General features: G+C 46.8%; 1 protein-coding gene across 1 annotated transcript in view; it reads right to left on the minus strand.

Annotated features, from left to right (window-relative positions):
- The window catches only part of TNR (tenascin R), a 409,307-nt gene extending 397,317 nt beyond the window's left edge, over window positions 1-11,990 (minus strand). The window contains exon 1 of the mRNA XM_011290913.4: window positions 11,546-11,990. The gene's annotated coding sequence lies outside the window, so the exon portion shown is untranslated. The remainder of the gene's footprint in view (window positions 1-11,545) is intronic.
- Between the last annotated feature and the right edge of the window lie 9,409 nt (window positions 11,991-21,399).

Consider the following 21,399-nt stretch of genomic DNA (forward strand, 5'->3'; position numbering starts at 1 on the left):
GACCTAAACGCCAGCCTCTAACCAAGCCCACATCGGGGTGCTCAGGCCTCCCCTGTCCCCAGTGCTTCTGTTCCAGAATGAACCTGCCTCTTGGCTCAGTCTGCCACAGGCTCCGGCACATTTCGGGTGTGGGGGAGGCTCTTAAGCACCTCACAGCCCACCCACCCCTTGGGCCAACATTCTTCCACCATGCCCACCTCTGACTACAGAGCAGAGATCTAGCTGGGCGACACCGAGCTGCCCTATGCCCCTGGCCAACACTACCTGCCTCCCCTGTAACCCTCGGTGGTCCTGGCCGCCACTGGCGTTCAGTCTGCATCCCCACAGCTGAATAAGAAGGCTCGACAGGAACAGATCGGGCTTTGCTGCATCGGCCTGCCGTACTCCCTCCCAGCTGGACTGATCGTTCAAGAATCCATTACAGGAGTTTCATCCTGTACAGTGGCAGCACAGAGCTGAAAGAAGTAGCCCACAAGTGAATGGGTAGTTACAACTGTGGCCCAGATAATCCCCAAAGTGGAGAAACCACAAAGTGAATGAGGCTTTTGTGGATAGATGAGAATTGACACCACCTTCCCCACCTTGTGAGATCGGATGAAGGAAAATGCATTTAAGAAAACTCACTTGCCTTGAAGCTGGATTCTTTTCTCATCCTGAAGGAGTTAGATGAGGCTTTGTTGAAAAAACAGAATGACTCCCCAAAGGAGGGGGAGTAGACGAAGTGACAACACCAAGCCCCCGAGAGAAATAGTGACTGCTTTGGTCTTATTTTTAAACCAACCTTTGTGATTCAGACCAAGCTTGTGAGGACTAGGATTCTCCAGTTTTTCGCATCTGTCTCTGGCAGCGGGGAACCCGGGCGGTGTCTGAGTGACGCCCAGCACAGCATGGTAATTAAGTGCACAGAGCTCTTGGGTTCAAATCCTGGCGCGGCCATTTATTGCAGGTCTCCGGGCAAATTAAACAATCTCTCTGTGCCTTAGTTTTTCCATCTGTAAAAGGGGGATAATAATAGTACCTCACTCAAAAAGTGACTGCCCAGATTTAGAAAGTTCCTACATGTGAAGGACTTAAAATCTTTGCCCTGCGGTCGTTTTTATCGTGTAGGTGTTAGCAACTATTACGCTACTGAAAAATCGACAGGGAGCATTTTTTGGATCCAGCTGGTGATTTATGAACCCAGGAGATCCTGGAAGCAGATCTTGGGTAACCGCTCCCCACAATTCCTACCTCATCACCTGCAAAGTCTGCTCAAGCCAACTGCTGAGTATAACTCTGGGGTAAGACATAAACGTTCAGAAATGAAAAGGCTCTTTCCCTTCCTAGCAGCCTTTCGCCATGGGCAAATAATCCCGTTAGCAACATTTGACCTTAAGAACTTAAAAGGAAAAGGGCAAACATTTCAAGGAGCAGGAGTGGGGTCTCCTCCCAGGTTTTCTCCCCTCCCCCCGTGGCAGAACTGGGATGTCAGGTGGGATCCCTGGCCTGTCACATGTGGTCTCCACGGGCCCAGAGAGAGAGAGAGAGAGAGAGAGAGCACTCCGTTACTGTTCACTGTCTCCTGGGCTCCAGCCACAGAGAAGTGCTGCAGGAGGCTGGGAGGGGACCCCGGTGGAGTCAGAGGGAGGAGGCTGCCAGGGAAGCCATGCAAGGCCCTCTCTGGTGACTTGACTTTTTTTTCCCTCCCAGTCTCCAAGGATGGCTGCCTGAGCCTTTCATTCTCATGAAATTAAGCTGATAAAACACAACTGAAAAGGGGGCGGGGGTGGGGAGGAGCGTATGGCATCCTCTTACTCTGCATTTTAATAACTCTTGCACGGCCTCAGACCATTTTTAATAAGAGATTGACAGATATCGGTCTCCTCCCCACCCCCACTCAGAACATATCAGGGTCCGGATCAACGGCACCCTTTCATCTCCTCCAGAATATTCCATTTGGTCCCTCCCTTGGATGGAGGGTGACCCAGGAATGAAACCCATGCTGTTGGCATGATTTGCTGACCTCGTGAGGGTCAAGTGTGGAAAGGCACCCCTAGGAACCCAAAGATACTCCCTGGGGAGCTATACTCCACGTGGGCAGCATGTCTGTCTCTGAGCTTTCCAGGAAGCTCGTCATAGGAACACAGACAGGCCCCACTCCAGGGGCGATGTATTCGGTCAGTCAACCTGCCCCTGAGCGGCTGCCTCGGGCACTCGGGCCCAGGGGCCTGTGCAAGACTGAGGAGAGCTGGTAACAAGATGAAAAGAGGGAAGCGTTCAAGTCACTGCCCGTCTTCCCACTGCACTTGTTGTACAACCAAGTGTCAGCCACCTCCCCTGCCCCCTGGGGAGAATATATGTCAAAGTAGCCGCATGACCCCTGCCGTCTACCCTCAAAACACACCTTTTCTGCCATAGACACTCCATCAAGAGAGAACTGTATGGGCTGAAGCCCCTCGATGTGCTAAGGGCCATTAGGAGCCTTCATGTAGAAAATGACATCTCCTTTAACCCACACAGAAATTCTCAGAGGTAAGAACCTTTGTCCATTTCATGGGTTTGAGGAAAGTAAGGCTCAGAGAAGTCAAGTGACTTCCCCAAGGCCACACAGCCAGATTCAAATGCTTGTTTGTCAGGGTTTCACTGAACATTTCTGCCAGCCCAGAGTGGGCAGTGATGCGATGCACGCAAGGCGGGCATGGGGGGGGGGGGGGGGCAACGACACGCCAGGTGGGGGGCAGGGCAGCACCGGCTTTGCAGTCTCATCGCTGTATCCCACCTGGAGCTCCGAGGAGCAGAAACCTGGCAGCTTCCGAGGCGGATGAAAAGCCAACCTTCCTCAAATTGTTTTATTTAAAAGCCAGACTCCTGACTGTTTGAAGCCGCTTGATTTTGGCAGTGCTTTTTCCTTTTCTTCTTTTTTTCTCGCTGCTTTTACACAGCCCTCAGAGATAAGGGAAGGCGCAGTTGCTGGGGGCCTCGCTGGCGGGTGCCAGAGGACCTGCCGCTCCCGCCCCGCAGGAGGCCCACACGGGGGGGGGGGGGGGGGGGGGAGGCGAGTGGGTGCGCGCACCGCGCTGCCCTCAGCGGGAGAGAGGCAGCGGGCCCCGAACTGCTCTGCACCTGAAGTATAGATACAGATGAAGTCTTTTGCTGTTATAGTGAGTTTCACCGGCATTAAACTTCATTTATATCTCTATAAATATATACGGCTTTGAACGGGAGGCTTTATGGCTAGGTTTATAAGTTCTAGCTCCCTGTGGCACAGGCTAGGTCACGGTGAGGAGACAACCCCTTTATGGACAGCATGGCCTCTGCCCTTTGCGACATGACCATTCGCAGGGTCCTCATCTAGTATTCGGGGCCCTGCCCCTTCTGCCTGCAGGCGCTCTGCTCTGGGGCCGCCCTCTCCCCATCTGCACGTACCCACCGCCCCCCACCCCCGCCACAGCTGGTCAGGTGGAGGGGTCTGGGGCTGTGGGCCCATTTCCTCTCCGCACCTGTCCTTTTGGCCCGGACTCCACTGCTGACCTGAGTGTAGGCTGGACAGGCTGGCAAAACCCCATTTATTAAGGTCTGTGTTTTACAGAAATCCATTTAGATAAACAGACCGTCGACGCAGGTGCAGGCGCTCGGTGGCTACGGGGTTTACGATACTTCATGTGGCAGGCAGCGGCTTCTCTCCCGATACACTCACGGAGATAAATTCAAGGTAATCTATATAAACGCAAGCCTTTGAAATTGCACACCGTCAAAAAATTCAAACAATTACTCTACCCCAGCCAGGAGGTGGCTGTTGGATGTTCTTCTTATGGAAAACAGAATTATAAGGGAAGGGAAAATGTTTCATAAATAAAACTCAGAATGGCAGAAGAATCCGGAGGGAGGGAAAGGCAAGAGAAAAGGAATCCAAATGTTCGCGGTCCCCAGCAGAGTGAGGAATGGGGCTCAAAAATCCAGTGTCTCCTTAAGGCTCAAATTAATTTAATCCAGGACAACTTCCAGGTAATTAATTAATTGGCAAAAGGCATCTTTCAGATATTTATAAATATCAGCCTGCCAAGCTGGTGGTACTAAAGCAGAAGAAAAAATGGCCAACATGTGCTCTTAAAATCAAGGTGATAAAAACAAGGGCCAGCCCAGACCATTAGCGCTTGAGGAGAATGTAAAATCCAGGTCAGCCCCGATCATTGTTAGCTTGTTGAAACACAAGTACCCCAGGCTGCACCCAGGCCCCAGACCTCAAGAATTAGCAAGTGGCTCAATCATTCATGCTGTGTGCCAGGTGCTGTCCTGGGCACCATACGTCTGTCCCATTTACTTTTCATAAGAACTCCTTAAAGATGAGACGATGATTTCTATAGGCTTTTTTTAGGGTGGGAGGATGGAAGAGAGGCTTTTGATGAGGAACCTCAGATTAAGACAGGTTAAATGATGGCCCAAGAGCACAAGGTCAGACGTGGTGGAGCACGAATTTGAAGCCAAGTTTCCTGGTAATAACGCTCAGGACTTGCTTCTCGCAGAACATGTGGCCCAGGTGGAGGGGGAGGGTGTGGCGGGGAGGGGGGGGCGGGATATGGCTAAACTAGAAGCTGCAGACAACAGGGGAAGAACTTGGGCTCCATTTCAAAAAGATTGGGTTCAAAACCAGTCCTGCCACCGTCTAGCTGTGTGTCCTCAGGCAAGCTATTTAGCCTCTCTGAAGTTAGATTTGTTGCCCTCATCTGCGTGCTCTGTCCGCTATTTGAAATCAAGTTGTACAATGACCAGGGTCTCCTTTTCTCCCTGGCTGGAGGAGGTTTGCCTTGCCCACCTTCCCCCTGGGTTATTGTGAGGATTAGATGAGAGAAGGTATGTATGGCATCCGGCACAGAGCCCTTCACACAGTGACCCCCATTTCTTCCCATTGTTGTGAGAATCAAGTGAGCTACTGTATTGCACAGCCTGGTAGAGTGCCTGGATCACTGTGAACACCCCATAAATAGTAATTATTTATTATTATTATTATTATTATTAATTATTCTAGGGAAACGAGCATGGGAACTCCTGTATTTAGGTTGAGCTGAACCAACAGCAAGTGAGAAAGGGTTTTATTGAGTTTTGCTATGTGCCTGGTCCTGTGCTGGGCTCTCCTAGCCCTCAGAGAATCAGTAGTCTAGGTGAAGAGGCACCTAGATTTTTACATATAAAGATTAGCAATAGGTGGAGAAGCATATGGAAATAGCCCTGTTCTTAACTCATTAAAACTACACTGTATATATATAAAAAAAAAAAAAGATTAGCAATAATGCAAGATGCTTAAGAGGAATCACAATGGAGACATCATTAATTGCCAAATGAATGATAGAAGCAACACAAGAAAGTGGTTAAGGCACAGGCTTTGAACCAGCTCTATCACTTCCTAGCTGTAAAAAGTTGAACAAGTCACCATGCCTCAGTTTCCTCATCTGTAAAATGGGGATAATAGTATACGTCACAGTGTTTTAGCCACTAAATGACACGAAGCATTTGAAGTGTTTATTATTAGTAATAACAGCAAACATTTATTAAGGGTTTTCTCTGTGCCGTGCACTTGGTTGAAGCTCATAGGAAACACTCACTCAATGTTGGCTGGTGTTGTCATTAAGCAATAGAAAGATCCAAGCTGCCAGGGCCCAGAAATGCGAATTTTTAGGTGAAGTAAAATCAAAGACTAAATTCTAGCCCAAAGATGTTGCTAAGCCATTGTCAAACATTAGCCATTCTGGGTTGATACTGTCCTGGGACCAGTGGTCTAGCCTTTTCCTTCTTTGTCTCTTTCATACCATACAGTATGATAAAGACACATTCAAATTGGAAGAACCATGAATTCCTCATGAGTCCTGGTAATAACCTTTTACTGAGTCATCGACAGCTAAAGCATAAGATGTTATTATAAGAGGCAAGTGGAGGTGAGCTTGGCAGTGCCCTGCTCTAAGGACAGAGGTCCCCTAGAAGATCAGAGCTAAGATCCTTCAGGAAACTGCAATGAGTCTGTTGGCCCATTTGTCGCTGACCCCAGAACTCCTCATCTCATTTTGGAGTCTCACCTTGTAATGCATAAGCTTGGAGAACCCAGAAATGTGTCTACCAAGGGTGAGGGATATGTCTCTCACTGTCTCCCGGTATCTTTCTGGGGTAAGATTGGGGCCTTCCGAGAGGGGGTATAGAGGAGAGTTTAGGATGCCAGTCTACTTGAACTGCTTCTGTTGTGCACTTAACAATGAGGGCCAGAGTACAGGAACCAGACCCAAATGAAAAGGGTGGGGTGAGGGGGGAGTGCACCAACCCCCCCCCCCTTAATCCTCCTTGATTTGCCTCAAAGAAGCCATCTGCGTGGTCCTCATAAGGGAAGAATTTCAACCCCCGTGGGAGTTACGACCGGACAGTCTCCCTTTCTCATTTGGTTGGAGAGTAAAGCAGGGGCAACTGGCCAGACTTAAAGAAGCATAAAAGGAAGCAACCCAATGTCCATCGATGGCTGAATGGATAAACAAAATGCGGTACATACACACAATGGAATATGATTCAGCTTTAAAAAGGAATGGAGCCTGACACAAGCTACAACATGAATGGACACTGAAAACATTATGCTAAATGTTATAAGCCAGTTACGTAAGGACAAATATGGTATAATTCCACTCATAGGAGGTGCCAAAAGTAGTCCAATTAATGAGGACAGAAAGTAGAGTGGTGGCTGCCAGGGGCTGGGGGTGAGGGGAGTGAAGAGTTATTGTATAATGGGTATAGAGTTTCAGTTTGGGAAGATGGAAACATTCCGGAGATGAACAGTGGTGACGGTTGTGCAATAATGTAAATGTACTTGATGCCACTGAAGTGTACATTCAGAAATGGCTAAAATGGTAAGTTTTATGTCATGTATAGTTTATCACAAGGAACAAAAAAGGGAAAGAGAAGAGGGTAAGGCTCTTTAAACTCCCTTTGCCAACTGACATACTGGGTACTTGCTGTGTTCTAAATAGATCAATACAGGTCTAGTCCAAAGTCATATTTCAAGGTAAAGATGTAGTGATTCTTATATACAGTTGGAAATAGCTTTAAAAACCTATTCCAATTTCCCCTTCCCACTGAACTTGCTCTTATGATGAAATTCCATTGAGGCGGGGAATCTCATCTGATCTTTTTTTAACACAGCCTATAGTTAACCAGGCAAAGGTGCGTCTTTACACTTCTCCCAAATCGTCTACTGGAATTGGCTTTGTGGAAATCATTCGGATTCTGAATTTCTGCACGAACTTCTACGTACACGTTAAGAAATCCTCACTGTGACTCTCTTCTAACTTGCCATGGCCCAGCGGGTTAGCAACCTACACTTACTTCGCCCTGAGGGATCCTGCCTGGGAGAGCCAACTTGGGAAGGACCCTTTCCATAAATGAGCCAGCTAGGTGTATTCTCTGAGGTAGGCAATCCCAGAAAGCAGCAGACCTTGGAAAGAAGGTGCTCAGTTAAGTCTCTCAGTGAAGGAGGGCAGAGTCTATATTTGCCCACTGTGCATGTAAACTGCTCTACCACCTACTTAGACAAATTTTGAGGCCCACTGGAGACTCTGATTTCCTGGTTGATCTGCCAGAAACTCTGATCTGTTAGTTGAGGACCTCATACTCAAAGTGTGCACAAAATGCCTCATCTCTGTCCAACATTCCCTGAACATAGAGCTTCTACAGATACAGAGTAGGAGAAAACTAGACAGGCAAGGTGTCAAGACTAATTACATAGGGTGTGTGTGTGTGTGTGTGTGTGTGTGTGTGTGTGTATTTTTTCCCCACCAAAGTCATCAAAATCTTATAACTTCATTGCTTCTTCATGGCAAAAATAGACGAGAGTCTCTTCATCCTGGCCTATAACCACGGATGGGAGTAGGATGGACATCCCTGGATGAAGCTAGGAGGGTATCGGGGTACATGAGTCACCCCAGTATCTTCTGGTTCTAAAGCCACTCTTAAATAAGGAAAAATAGCAACCTTCTCAGCCAAGATCTTTGTGGATGGAGCTGAATTTCATGGCGTAAGCACTATCACAGTGAATTTCTCTCCATTTCCCTAGTGAGCTCACACAGGTACTCTTTCCTCACCTCACCCCCAGCCCCTGGGGGTGCCAAATGGGATGACTCATGACCAGCCACCTGAATGCTAAATTCCAAGTTTTTAATAGAGATTTCAATATCATCTCCATGCACTGTACCATCAAATAAGTGAGGTCAGCTCTGAGGGAGGGAACTGCAGAGGCTTCCAGGGTTCCTATTTGGACTTGATTGTGGCTTGCACACACACACACACACACACACACACACACACACACACTCACACACACACTCACACACTGGAAATGACCACTTGACTTCCTAAAACCACAACTATAAACTTGGATGAAGAATGCACCCCTCTCCCCACTCTCTCAGCCACCTACCCAGTAACAACAGACTCAAACCTCTGAAATGTTCTTGTAAAACTCTACTATAATCTACATGACACATCTATTAAATATCACATTAAGCAATGTATTTCCATAGCAAAAAGTAGCAGTGAAAGTCATGGTGAAAGAAGTCAGAAAGTGATGGGGCTGGGGGATGGAAAGATTGATCAGAAAGAAGCACAAGAGAAAGCTTGCATATCTTGTTTGGGGTAGTGGCTAAATGGATGTATTCAATTGTCAAAACTAATATGAATACTTAAGATCAGTACATTTTATTATATGCAAGCTATACCTGAACTAAAAAAATACATATCAGTGGCACTCTCCAGGTAAAAGATAGCAACATACAGTTGTGGAAAATAGGGCAGGATGCCAGCCTTTTCTTTCCCTTCACCTTTCTTGATATCTTCTATCTCCCCCAGATCTCAGGGGCAAACCAGCAGAGTCTCCCCTGCTCCATGAATGAGGGCCGAATATGAGAATGCAGCAGCTTTCTCCCCCAAATGCTGGCCAGATGTGAGGGCTGCAGCTGCCAGGGGAGCAGAGGCTTTGTATGTGCGGTGGACTTGTGTCCAGTCACCTACTCTCTTAGAGTTTCTGTAGGTGCTCAGAACCCATCCCTCTCCTGTTCTCTAGTCACCTCCCCACATTGCGAGCCATAGAGGACTCAGTGTAGCTGCTCCCAGAGAAGGCTGAGGGAAAATCATCAGACATCTGAAACCAAAACATCCATGACAATGTGCCCTGGAAGGGTCCCTTTAACTGGGATTTCTGGGTCAACGTGAGTGTGGCAATCAGTTTCATGACCTCAGTCCAGCCTAGGGGCCACCAGCCTGGAATTCTCTTTCTACAGTAAGTCCAGGGAGCTCTTCACCTGGCTCCTGGCCATCTTCTTGGCTGAGAACCTAAGTACAGAAACACCTTGGGACTCCTGGCTGATTCTCATTCTTCACCAGGGAGAAGCCACTGCTCCGCACGGAGTTCACTAAAAGGTCTCAGCTGCAAATCTGTCCACTGGAGAGCAATACAGCCCTGCTCTCCCTCACATGAGCATTTCTGCATTTCTCAGGTGATGAAATACTAGGAGACCAGAAGTTCTAGTTCCGCTTTTGCTACCCTCTAGCCTAGCACTTTAACTGCCTATGTCTCCCATTTATTAAATGGGCCCAGTAATGACACTGAGCACTTCTTTCAGAGAGAATTTAAGGGCATTAATGACATAATGACCACTAAGTATGGTGACTTCATTAATAAATGGTGGCTTTGGATAAGGTCCACTGCAAGGGCATGAATTTCTTTTAAACCTTCAGAGATATGTCATGTAGAAATCTATCCACTTTCTTGTTCAAACTGGAAGATTTCAAGGTTGGCAGGAGTTGGGAGAGTTGAAATATCAATGAGTCAGTGTTGGTTTCTGATGCTTTGCTTTATCTATTTCAATCTCTTTTCCCTGCCATTAAAACCTCTGACTTCACTATTTTTCTCACTGCCTTCCACTTCCTACCAATCTAGGGAGATGCTGGGGTTTCTGGATTCAATGGCAAGCATAGTAAAAAAAAAAAACAAAAAACAAAAAACAAAAAACAAAAAGCAGTGGTGCCATTTTACTTGGGACTATGTCTCTCGCCCAGAAGATTCACCAGCCAGAGGCAGAGAGTATTTTCTTTGGTTTGGAGAAGGGGCCCAGAATGCTGAATTAAAAGCAAAACACAGAGTCACCACCCTAGAGTTCACTGGGTGTTGGGAGGAGTGAAACCACCCCCCACTGACTCTCTCACCTTGAAGAAAGTGACCAAAAGGTTAGATAATTAAAGGACAGTCCAAGGCAAGGTTTGCTCTTACCAGAGCCACATCTCTTTAAAATTCCCCTTGGGATGCTGGTTTCATGGAGACATAGATGGCTGAAAGAACTCCCCAACACCACTTGTTGGATGGCCCCACCCAAGCAGCTGTGGGTAAGACTGCAGGACAGCGGATGCAGGCAGATAGTGTCACCAAGGCAAAACCAAGGCAGATGCAGGGACTTGATTGAACATATTTCTGAGGGACAGGAAGTGGAAGAGACAGACCAGTACCTTCCCCCCAAAAAAGTAGCAGTGAAGTTAGAGTAATGATGAGCCCGTTTGTGGAACCTCTCATTACTGGAGGACATGGCACTACTTCAAGCCTATTTACATCAGGACAGGTCTACCTTCACTTCTGCTTCCCCAGACATAAGGAGACAAACCTTTCTCCTGAGCAATCTTTCACTGGCAGAAAACAGGACAGAACAGACTTTGTCCTCTTTCCAACCACACATAGTCAAAGATGACCAAAAAAAAAAAAAAAAAAAAAAAGTGGAGAGTACATCCTGCCTCCTTGTAAGTGTAGTATAATCCACACTGGCCAACCTCTGTAAAGCTCAAGACACTGACACTTGCCTACCACCACGAAGACAGGGGGATCCCAGCCCCCAAAACCACCCCAACCTGATGCTCACCTGTTGCACCTGCCCACTTGCCATGGATTCACACCAGGAGAGAAAGTAAAAGGTCAGAGTGGGCTCTCTCCACAGCAACAGCCCAGAGATCCTAGGGAAACTGACATTTAAAATGCCACCTCTTCCAAGCTCTCACAGAGGAGCATAACTTTTAACTCTACCCCCACTCTTAACCCCCTCAGGCTTCCTTTGCAACACTTTCCCTCTGTGGTTTGTCTGGAAAGAGTTAAAGAAGGTGCATGGCTAATTCCCCAAACCCTCCCTCTTATCTACATAGAAAAAGAGCAGCCCTACACGGAGACGCGCAGAAACCCACTGGCAATTTAGCTCAGACCTCACCTATCTTATGCAACAGCACACACACACACACACACACACACACACACACACGCACACACACACACCCGAAGGCCAGAGTCCACATCCCCCTTTAATTCAGTAGACACAGTTTTGTGCCTTTCTTTTCCCTACGCAGAACCCGGCTCGACTGGCAGCAGAGAGATAGATGTAACCTTAGTGCCAAGCTCCTTGCAGGAACACAGAGACACACAGGAACCAAAATGCATCTCATAGCTCTCCGTGGTGCTGAAATCACGCTAGCAAGGAAATCGAAGGAGCAAGTGAGCTGGACTTACCCGGCTGAGGGTGGGCGGCAGGGGAGCGAGAGGAGCTTCCTGCGAAGAGAATTCTTGTCTGTGCGAGCTGGAACCAGCTGATGCGCTCACCTAGAGAACCCACCTCTCTCCCTTTTCTTCCCTTCCTCCTTTTCTGGGAGGAAGAGAGGAGGCTCCACGAAAGAAATGAAACCCAGGCTGACAGGGCTAGAGTGGAGGGAGAAAGAGGAGGCAACAAAAATAAGATTAAAAAGTCAGGTGGCTTTACTCCACTGGTGGTAATTCCTTGGGTCAGGGGGGACCCCTCTTCTCTCGCTCTCTGTGTCTGTGCCTTTCTTGGTCTCTGCGTGTTGAGCCAACAGCCTTAGCACAGTAGGTTCCTGCCTCTGACGTGAGAGACAAGGAAGCCTGGGACTGCTTTGCTGTCTCTCTCTCACGCGCTCTCTCTTTTCCCCTCTTGCTGAAATTTCAGCAGCATGATATATTTTTTTTAAGCCTTCGTTTTTTCCATCCCCCTACAAGCAGCCCCCTAGTGGACAGAAAAGAAAAACATCTTGACTCCTTTTGAACAGTCCAGATTCAGAAACGGGAGCAATCTCGTACTCACAAACTCTTGGGAGCTGCTTCTGCACAGATAGGGTCCTGTATAGCCAGAGTCTTCCTTCTGGCCAACCCAGACGGGAAGACAGAGGGAAGCAGAGGAAGAGGGAGAAGACAGAAGCTTTTGCAGATTCTTTGTCCACAATTGCAGAAGTAAAGGGTAGAATGGGGTGGGGGAAAGTGGTTGGGGAGAGAATGTTTTGAAAGATGAGTTGGGGGGCAGGGGTTCTCAAATGCTTTAAGGTCTAACTCAGCAGAAAGTCACCCTTTGAAGAGTCAGAGTCTGCAGCCAGGTGAGCTGTGTCTATACTTAGGTCAACCCAGAATTTGACAGCTTAAAGAGGCAGGGAATATAGGCAACCAAGCAGAAGGTATCTAGTCACCACCTCATCTAATACCCTCATATGGCTTTTTTGAAAGCTGGTGAAAGAAATATATGGGAAGCTGCAGCCTGAGAGCATTTCAGAGATGGAGAGAGAAGTGACCTCTTTGAGCATCCATGGAGAACTGCAGCAGAGAAGAGCCATCAAGGGGTCACTTCTCACAGGCTCCTAAGGGATGTCTTATACTCTTTTTTAAGCGTATAGTCTCACGACCTCCTGGAAAGAGTCCTGGTACTCACATCTACAAAGTTGAGCTCTGGTTTCAGACTGCCACTCGCTTACTGGACATTTTGCTTCTTATGGCTCAATTTCACTGTTTGTAAAATGTGGGTAATGCTGCCCCCTCCCTACTGAATAGAAATGCTGAGGGACTGGAATGGTATAGAGACATATAACTGTAGAATTGGCAGGGAATTTAAAGATAATCATAGCAAAAACACTTTAATTATGTTTATTCCTAGCAAATAATAATAGCTAGCATTTATAGAATATTTCACAGGTACTGTTACAAGCCCTCGCATGCATTAGCTCATTTAATATATATAATTAGCATGCAGATGCTACTATTGCCGTTTTATAGACCAGAAAACTGAGGCACAGAGGAAAATAATGATTTGCCCAAGATCACACAGTGAATAACAGAGGTGGGGCTAAAATACAGACCATCTGACCCTGGAACTTATGTTATTAACCTCTATCTACAATAAATGTACACTTCGGAAGTGACAGCATCTGAAATTAATAGAAGAAAGAAGCACAGCTACCATTATTTTTGTTTATGATAAAGTGTCTAGATTGGTGTAATAAATTTATATGCGGCTGAGTTTTTAAAATAAATTATTTACAACTACGGGTGCCAAACAAACTGTGGAAATTGCTATACTGATGAGAATTCTCTAAGAAAACTAATCCTCTTGGTGATTTGGGTAGTTTCACATACACAAAACTGGCTGTAAATCTCATGAAGTTGGAAACCACTGGGCTTTAAAATCAGTTCAGAAGACACATCACTCGATTTCTGTACCAAAAACAGATTGTTGCCTAGTGCCTAACACAGTACTGGGATGGAGCTGGCAATTTGATGATCTGAATTGTTGCAAAGCATTCAGCTAATAAGCATGCAGTGAGCTGTTGACATTTTCTTCAGACTTTCAGAATTGTGAAATTCCTTACCTAACGTGGCTTACTTCTTCCTCACTTTCTTTGGATCAAAAGTGAATGGAGTAGGACAAAGATGGGATGTGAGTGTTAACAAATGATGGTCCTAATGGAGTTTCCAGCTCCTCAAAGTGGGAGAGGGGCAAGGAAGACCACTCAGCTCAGGGTTTGTACATGCTGAGACATGGTCAAATGCAATGTAACAAATGAGCACATAGAGAAAATAGCCAACCTGATCTTTGAGGACAAGGGTCCCTCCTGAGAAGTGGGGCATCTAAGCTGAAGCCTGAAGAATGAGAATTTATCTCAGCAAAGAGTGGGGAAGAGAGTTAAACAGAAGGCACAGCATGTGCCTTTCAAGGTAAGCATTACCCTTCTATTTATAAATGGGAAAACTGAGGCTCGAAAGTTAAGTGGCTTGATCAAGGTCACACATCTAGTTAAGTGTAGAGCCCAAATTAAATGCACATCTATTTGACTCTAAAGTCATCCTCTTTATGAAGCACCACATTGTCTCCTCTCATCCTTGGGAAGTGCACACAGGATTTCATAAGGTGATTCAATAAAATGTATACAGTAACTGAGTACTGACGTGATATCTACACAAAGCTGGAAGTGTGATCTGTTAGATGAGAAGGCCACAAGAAGGCAGTAGTCAGTACAAAAAAAAAGGGAGAAACTCAGAATGGCAGAATTGTTTTAGGTGAATGTGTAATTACTCAATGTACTGAGATGTAGGAATATTTCAGAAGTGCAAAGACATTAGAGACTCCTATTTGAAAGAGGGAACGAATACAGAAAGGGCTAAAAGGAAGATTCAGATTAAGTGCTGTGGGAGCCCAGAGAAGAGTGGCTTTTCCTCTGGACCTTAAATAATGGGGGCTCAGGAAACTAGCCAAATTATGCACTCCATGGCACTCAGGAAGTTCATACATAGAAAAAAGAAGATCCAAGTTGTCATGAAAAATAGTGGGACACAGGAAGAGTCAAAGATCACTGTAGGCAGAAGGGTGTCAAACTTTGGAAAATGGACAGCTTTGGGATGATGAAGGGGAAGTGAGGTTGATAGATGAATTTGGTTTTGGACATATCCGACTGGGATCATAAAGGTGTCTAAATAGTGGTCGGAGTGTGTCTTTGGAGCTCAGATTAGAGACTTGTGGTTGGTGATATAGATCTGGAGATGTTTGCATGGACCTGATAGTTGCTGGATGGAGGCCATCAATGGGGGACAAAACTAAGAAGAGTAAAGAAAGAATCCTAAATCTATTTCATTGGTCCCTGGATCAAGTTTTATACTTCCTTAGTCCTTGTGGCTAAAGTGCTTGGTATCCAGTAGATATCCACAAAATACTTGTTGATTGGCTCATAACAGCTCAAATCATGTGTTAGTTGAAGATAATATCAGGAATGAGATCAGTTGTTCGTTCCTTAGCTTCCAATCTATGTTGAGAGAGAAGGCCCCTCTGTCACAGCCTCCTCCCTGGAAACTGCTAATCATTGGCCCTGGTTTTAATTTTTTACCTAGCACCCCAGCCCCCAGGTCCTTCTCTGGATTGGTATTAACTCTCCATCCATGTTTCTAGACCAAATTAAGCCTATCCTCAAGCACTGAGCTGTCTCCAGAGAATCAGGTGGTTAAGCACCATGCTGTAATTTCCCAAAGAAAAACTACACCATGGTCAGCCCATAGAATTCACCCTTCCAGAACTTGAGGTTTGGATATGGGGACTTAGGAAGTGCAGCTGTGGCTTTTTGACAGAAAAGGGAAGGGAATCTAGTATTCTTCTTTGGGACTTGACAAGTCCAGAATAGCCATGGGGAGTCCTCTCTTCCCAACCAAGGCCAACATGTATGCAGTGAGCAAAGAAAGGAAAGAAGTTTGGTGTAAACACCAATAAGATGTGTGATGGACTTGGGGCTCTGTCCAAGGAGGAGAGAGAGAGAAGAGGAGCAATGTGAAAGGTCTAGATTCTTAATCACCACCCCTGAAGCCCATCTAATCCAGGTAACTTGTCCTGAGCAAGTCTTCCTATTTCCCAACCCATTCGTTTTACATAATTTCTGACCCTGCCCTCTCTCCTTTCCCAAAGTCTGTTTCCGTGGCCACCCAGTTATGTAGAATTATACATTATTGCCCTTTCCTCCTTCAGGAAGTATCTGACAAGACCAAGGGGGTTCTTCTAAGATCCACTAAGCCTGCTAGGTTGAGGAAGAGAGTAGAGTGCACAGAATAAAGGTTCTTCCAGTTAAGAGACACTATTTGGGAAGAAAATGTCCTCTTTTATCTTTCTCATCCCCAATTTTTTCCCCATAGCAAAGGTGAGAACATTGGGCACTTCATGTTGTCTTATTGTGACTCTACCCTCCCCTGGGCAGAAAAGCCTAACTATGAGCTATGTATCCTCATACATAATTTTAAAAGACCATTCACTGCCACATTCTATAGGTAGAGGGTCCAAGAGTGACAATCTGTGAGTAGGGGGTACAGGAATGTTAGGCACAGCAGCCCTGGCAATAACTGGCTCCCCTGAAGCAAAGCAGCTCAACCCAGTCAGAAAGTCCCAACACTGGAGAAGGGAGGACAAGAGTATTTGGAAAATGTCCCACAGACTCCCATGGAGCCTTGTGCCCCCTCCTATAGCACATCCCCTGACCATAGGGAGTTCACAAATCAGGAAACAAATATTCAGACCATCCTGAAGAAACTACCTTGGGGACTGACTTCCAGACCTCTAAAGTGAGGATCTGGAGCTGGGTGTTGCTTCTAGGGCCCATGAAGGAAGGAAAGAGAAGACAGAAGCAGTTGCCAACAGAGTTTCCTGATAATGAAGACTTCTTAAAACTGGTACAACTCAGGAAGGAGGGCCACTTCTTAGGACATTGTAGGGAGATCCAAACATCAGTTGGGTGGTTGGAGTTAATAACTTGTCCATTCCATTCCCTTCCAGCTCAAATAATGTAGGATTGTATTGACCTAATGGCTGAGGGATTTGTTTACAAAGGGTGAGTTCAAGATTTGGGCTTCATTTTCTAGAAGGTAGAGAAAGGAATTCTCAAAGATGAGCATGAAGGTAATGTAGCTCCAAAGCTTACCCTCACAAGGAGATAGAGAAGTCCCTGTCTTCTTAAAGCCAGGGCTGGGCTTGGGCTCAGTCCCAGCCTGACTCAGCAGACTTTAGTGACCTCATTGCACAATGGGGGTGATGTCTGGAAAGAGTCCTGGAGTGCTGGCTGACTGCCATATAGACAGGAAGGCTAGAGTTTCAGCCAGGCACTGGTTGGGGGAAGGAGCATTAAGAAGTGGCCCCAAGAAGTTTTTTAGAGCACTGATTGATAGGAGCCTATAAAAAGAGCAAGGAGGGCTTGCCTGATGTGGGGAAAAAAGTGGGGCAGTTAAATGACCCCAAGCTCTGGCAACCCACTGAAGACTAGGATCTGCCTAATGTATCAGTGGAATAAATGGGAAGGGACCCCTGCTCCAAATCTTTCTCCCACTGTGTGCCATAAGATGGCAGGTACCATTATGGTAGACTGTAGCACTTATTACTTTGCCCCTTCTCAACCTCATTCTTTCTTTTTTTTTCTGGAACCAGAACCTGCCCATCCTCCAACCCAGGCACTAACCTGAACACCTGACCTAGACCTGGCCAACCCAAGTTCAATATCTAGACACAGTGATGGGTACAGGGCTGGGCACATGGGCTAATTGGCAGGGCCAATCAGAATCTTACTGCGAAAGGGAAAAAGAAATACTCTTTTTCTAATGGGGTTGTCAAAGAGGGATCACATAAGCCTGGCATTGACCATAGCCATCTTCCTTGACCCTATGGAGGAATCCCATCCACAGTTAAAAACAATGATGCCAACATCCAGCAGGAAACAACCAAAGAGGGCGGGGGAGGGGGGGAAAGGAGCCCAGATAATGTCATTTGAGATCTTAGATCCAGCCAGCCCTGAATCTTCCAGTTAGGTGAGCTGATAAATTCTCCTTTTGCTTAAGCTAATTTGTGTTGGGTTTTTGTCAAGCTGGCTTAACTTTTGAATCCTCTAAGACTCCCAGGAAAATTCAAATTCCTCTTAGGGGTATACCTTCAGCTGGGGCAAGAGCATATAACTGGGAACCTAAGAAGAGATAGCTACCTAGAACATAAGAACAGGAACAGGATGTGGGATGGTTGAAGATGTCATTGGTGCTCGTTGAGGAAAGATAAACATTTCCTTCTTCATTGGTCTGCTAAGGACAGGTCTGATGTCCAAGTTCTTTTCTTGAAGAGTGCAGAAAGAAGGCCCAGTGAAATGACAAGGCAGCCATTGCTGCATCAGTGCAGAAAATTCTGGAAATTGGGATGCATGGAGTGGGTCTATCCCAGAGCACACATTTGTTCCGAAGCCTATGTGGTTACATGTGCTTTTCCAGTTGGAGAGACTCTGTGCCCAAACCTGTTACCTGGGGCATCAGAGGACTCTGATGCCCTGCTTGTGACATACCCACTTGGGTAAGGGTAACAAGACCAGGGACCATGTCCATCCTTGACAAACCTGCTCTTCTCCTCACCCCCAAACCCCTTGCATATCCAGCAATACCTCCCAAACACCTCCTACTTCCTTGGCTCTTCTCTGGGCACAGCTGGCTCAGAGGGCTCTGAGCAGAGTCCTATTCTGGGAAGCTGCAGCCCCGAGCTGTGTGAGCAGGCTTGCACTATCTCACTCTGAGGCAGGCACCTGCCCCTCCCCTGCCAGTACCTCTGCTTTGGCATATAGGTGGCCTGACCAGCTGCAGCTTGCCTGGGGAGGGAAGGCTGCCCGAGTGATGGAATGCTAGCCAGGGAGGGATGCGGCTGGGCCCCTGGCTCCCCAGCCTGCCTGCCAGCCAGTGGGAATCGTTATCTACACCGGAGAGCGAGCCAGGCTTCCCACACTAAATTAGCAAGAGCAGAGCAGATGTCTCCCTTCAGTGCAGCAAAGGATTAGACGGGATAGAGCTCGTGTCTTTCCCCTTTCCTACAGTCAAGGGCAAGCGTGGGGCCCTGGGGTAGGTGTCTTTCCCTAGAGTTCAGGGACCACATCATGGGCGGACAGCCTGGGGTCAAAACCAGCCCGCCACCCACCACCCCTTGCCTGGGGCATGGGTTTCCTTCCTCACAAATTCCTCACTCTCATTTCATCTTGAGCCCCAGTATTCATTTCCTTTGGTCTCTGAATAGGAAAATGGAGGCCTTATTTTAGGTCTTGTCTTCTTCTGAGTTGGCCATATTAGAAACTTCAGGCCCTCCCCCTATTTCCTCCCTGAGCCCTCTCTCCCGTGGGAGAGCTCTAGTCCAAGAGGTGAGGTCTCCTCCCTTCTTCAGGAGCTCCCCCCCCCTGCTGCTTTGCACCCTCCTTCCTTATCAGCAGCACAGAGGGTGGAGGGGTGGTGGGCCGGGGACCATTCCAGCTTGTCACCCTCCAGTGACCCTCCATCGTCCTCTATTTCTCAGCCTGACTCTGCAGCAGCTGAAACCTTCCCACCCCTGCCGGCCTAGCTCACACCTCCCTCTCCTCAGCCCTTACTTTCACTGCAGGAAGTAGAGAGGCAGAGTGGAAACTTGTTCCCACTCCGGCCTCCCCGGATTTGAATCCTCACCCAGTCGATTTGAACAAGGCACCTTTCTCTTTGGTTTTCATATATGTAAAGTGGGAATAATAATTATACGTTCATCATAGGGTGGCTTGTGCAGGTTGTGTGAGTTCATTCGTGGAAAACACTAGAAGAGCACCTGCTAGCTAGTATTCCATCCATGCTAGCTATTATTCAGTGAACATTTTTGAACACACATATTTTTTTAAGAGTCCTTCTTGCTTTTAGCTTTGGCTGGTCCTGGCTTGATGAGTAAATGTGCTTTCTGGGTTCAGCACCTGCCCCCTTGGCTCCTGCTTCACTGAAAGTTGATAGGACACTATGACTTTGGCTCTGTGGACCTCATCAGGTTCTGCCTCCAGAGGCCTCTGTGGCCTGAAGGAGGCAAGAGCCTAGGCCTGGGGCGGATCAGACCTGGTTTGAACTTCTGCTAAACAACTCAGGAAGCACACAGCCTCCGGCTGTTCCCTTATACCTCCACTTCTCAATCCCCTTATCAAAAAACAAAAGCAGGGGGGCATAATAATGACTCCCTGTCCATGGTGCTGTATTGATCAAATGAAATGATGGATGGAAAACATGGTAGAAACTCAGCAACTGTCTGTTTAGTATCTGTGTCACCCACCTGCATGTGCCTGACCTTTCTCCTTTTGCCGCTAGAATGTCACCTCTCAGAGAGGGCTTTCCTAACACCCTCTCGCATGGCCAATGATGCTGCCACCTGCCGCACCCCCTCCCAGCATTATATTTCCATCCTCCTTAACACTGGCTGACATCTCATAGCCCATCTTCCTGTTTGTTTATGGGATGGCACCTGCCAGTCTCCAGGATGTCAGCGTCTCTGCCTCAGCTGGGAGCCCGAAAGCCTAGAACAGTACCTGGTTCTTGCAAACAGGTTCAGTAAATATCGCTGCTTTAGAGCATATTTTATATCTCAGCCATTTTTAGCCCCCTTGTACCGTGTTTTATTGCCAGCAGTGAGGTTTTGAATCAGGCAGAACAAAATTTCAACCTTCTCTCTTCTACCTTAAGAAATGTACTCTGAGCTCCCATTTTTTTCATCTGTGGGATGGAGAAAATAATATTTATACCAAAGGGTTATCTTGAAGATTAACTGAGATAATGGTGCCTAGAACAGTGATTGACAGATGGCGGGAGCTCATTAAGTCCTTGGTGAATGGAAGGAAAGAGAAGGAAACACTGTGGGCGCTGGGCCCTTTATCAGATCTCCTACCTGCAACCTTTCTGTCCCTCCCTTCCCTCTTTCCTTCCCCTGCCTGAAGCTGGCTCTGCTGGGACTCCTGCTAATCCTTCAGCCACAGGGCGTCTGTCTCTCCGAGTCCCTGCTGGCAATAGCAATCTGGATCAGCCTGAGAAGTTATTACCCTTTAAAGCAAGGGTCGACCACTAGTTTAGCTCAAGTGCCACAAACAGGGAACAAATTTTGCCAGAGGCACCAGAGTGGCCAAAAGAACATTTTTCCAATTTTCAGAATGGGCGTCACCAGCACCCATTGGCACGTGGGCTTCATGCTTTGTTTCTCTAAAAGGCCTTTATTATTTACTTCCTGTATCTCTTTTCATCTTTTATTATTATTATTATTTTTTTTTTTTTTGTCTACTGGTCTTGAGTAAAGAGTCATTCTCCTTCTCCTCTCTTCCTTCCGTTTTCACATCTCTCCTGGTTTTTTTGTCTTGTTTTGTTTTTTGTTTTTTGTTTGTTTTTGGCTCTTGTCACTCTTCTTGTTCTAAAGGGTGCTAGGGTGCTCTTTACTCCAGACTTCTCCTACCTTCTCCCTACTCTCCTTTCACTTCCTTTCTCCAAGTGGCCAGAGTATGATTCCAAGATGTAGACAAAGCCCCAACATTGTGAGGCCCTTGTCTTGGGAGACAGGTGACCTCACTGGCTCCCCATCCCTCTCTATTTCAGCAGTCAGAGTGCAGGCTCTAGGTTTGCCCTGCCATGGTGTTTTCTATATCTTTGTGTTGGTAAGTAGAAAATCTTGTATGGTTAAAACAAATACAAAGGCACTGTATTCTCTGGGATGCTTCTAAAGATCAGAATTGTCGGATCCAGGCTAAGTGTATTTTACAGTCTTCTTCCCCCCATTCAGG

The sequence above is a fragment of the Felis catus genome, chromosome F1 (genome assembly GCF_018350175.1).
Source record: "Felis catus isolate Fca126 chromosome F1, F.catus_Fca126_mat1.0, whole genome shotgun sequence".
In the NCBI taxonomy this organism is placed as follows: domain Eukaryota; kingdom Metazoa; phylum Chordata; class Mammalia; order Carnivora; family Felidae; genus Felis; species Felis catus.